The sequence below is a fragment of the Podarcis gaigeae genome, assembly GCF_964106915.1.
Source record: "Podarcis gaigeae genome assembly, chromosome: Z".
Taxonomy (NCBI): domain Eukaryota; kingdom Metazoa; phylum Chordata; class Lepidosauria; order Squamata; family Lacertidae; genus Podarcis; species Podarcis gaigeae.
The window spans coordinates 13,973,484-13,975,414 of NC_139691.1; the positions used below are offsets into that span (position 1 = coordinate 13,973,484).

General features: G+C 52.5%; 1 long non-coding RNA gene across 1 annotated transcript; it reads left to right on the forward strand.

The window, feature by feature from the left end:
• The first annotated feature begins 218 nt into the window (after positions 1-218).
• Positions 219-1,426, forward strand: LOC310836348. The gene is made up of 2 exons (XR_014560024.1): positions 219-363; positions 772-1,426. It is a non-coding gene; the product is annotated as an uncharacterized lncRNA (long non-coding RNA).
• Positions 1,427-1,931: the final 505 nt, after the last annotated feature.

Consider the following 1,931-nt stretch of genomic DNA (forward strand, 5'->3'; position numbering starts at 1 on the left):
TCTCCTCGCCCGCAGCCGTGTCCTCAGATCTTCTCTGCAGCCTTGCGCCTTCCTCTTCCTCCTCCACCTTTTCCTCCCTCTCTTTCCTTGCGGGCCACCGCCGGTCACCCGAAGAGAGTCGTTTTGCAAGCCATGCCCAGGGAAAGAAGGGAGACCCTCGCCCGCAGTCGCGTCGTGTGCGCGGGTACAGGCAGGCACAGAAAGGGTAGATCAGCCAAGGTGGCGCAAAAGGAGACTCTCAAGGCAAAGCAGGGAATGTTTCAGATGCTCCTCGCCCGGGTCTGTCATCCCGAAGCTTCCTATTCCCGCCCCCAGCGAACGTTGGAACGCTCTGCAAAGCGCTGAAGATTTATTGCAATGAGGGTAGAGAGTTAATTTATTTTACGTTATTTATTTCAACCCACCCACCCCAATTCAGCTCTATTGAGCCCACCACAAAGCTAGCTGAATGCGTAAGTGTGCATTTGAGATATCATTATATTACCCCGTTTCACCTTTAAAAATTAATCGTCCAAATGCCATTCACAAATCCCTCCAGAACTGCAGCTGCAGAAGCACCCTCCCTCCGCCGCACAAATAAAATGTTTATACGAAGGTGCCTTTTTGCAGTCAAGAGAGCAATGTAAGCAAACAGACTTGTGTGTGCAAATGACTTATCAGTGCATGACACGGTTTGGGTGGTTTATGTGCGTATCTATGTGTGCATGTGTGTCTGTTGGTTTGCTTGATATTTTTGTGCAAAGGGTATCTTGTTTTTTCCTCCCCGCGCAGCGCGCTAGGCTGGCGCTTGCGGGAATCCCGGACCGCGGGCTCCTCTCCTTTCTGCAGCAGGAGAGTCCGCACCGGCGGCCGCGCGACTCTGCTCCATCTTTCGCCCACCACAACCCGCTGCTTGCCCGGTTCCTTATTATTAGTAGTATTTCTACGCGCGCGGTTGATCCGTTGCTTCCGACGCTTCTTCTCGGCTGGGGACAGAACTAAACAGCCAGACGCCCGAGCCGCTCTTCGACTGCTGCTGCTGCAACAACATCGGGTGACAGCAGGCGCGGGTCAAACTTTGCAGAAAGTCCCACTGGCTAGCGGCGCCATCCTCCACCTCCCCGCGTGCCCGAGGCGTCTTCTTTCCCCTCTGCAGTCCTGCTCCCCTTTTGCAAACGGGCTCTGCAAAGGCACACGCACGGGCGCACTATCCTGCCCGCCTTTCTGCTTCACTCTGACGAGCAAGACGGGAATCCCAGTGAAGTGGAGAGCAAAGCAGCCTGACCGCCAGCCTCCCACTCGTCTCTCCTCTATCTGCAGCTGTTTCAGACCTTAAAGGCACTTCCTTCCAATCCGCGCAGGAATGCTGGGTATTGTAGTTTTGGTGCTTTATTATTCCTCTCACCCCCTCTTTCCAAAGTAAAGATTGGTTTTTTAAAAATTTAAATTTCGGGATCGCTGTTCTTTGTTGCAAACGGGTTGTATTTGTGTTCCTCCTCACTCCAACAAACACAGCAGCAACGCTTCTGAATACCAGTTGTTTGGAAACCTCAGGAGGGGAGAGCGTTCTGGTACTTGAATTCTGCACCTGCTATCTGGTTGGCTCCTGTGAGAACATGATGCTGGATCAGATGGGCCACTGGCCTCAGCCTGAGGGTGTTTCTTTTATGCCTGTGGTCTGACACTCTAACCACTACACCACACTGGCTATAAAATGATGCGGGGTGTGGTGAAAGTGGATCAGGAGATGTCCTGAGAGTGTGAATTAGGTAGGCTGGTGTTAAAACAGGGACTGAATTAACAGCCGCTGCTCCAATTTCTACTCGGAATCCAGCTTCTCAGAGTAACTCAGAGCAATGAGGGAGGGAAAAGGGGCTGCACAGGAATCTCTGAGATAAGGAGGTGTAGGGGACAGAGACCAGCTCCGGACAGAGCTGTTCAAGATACTACCC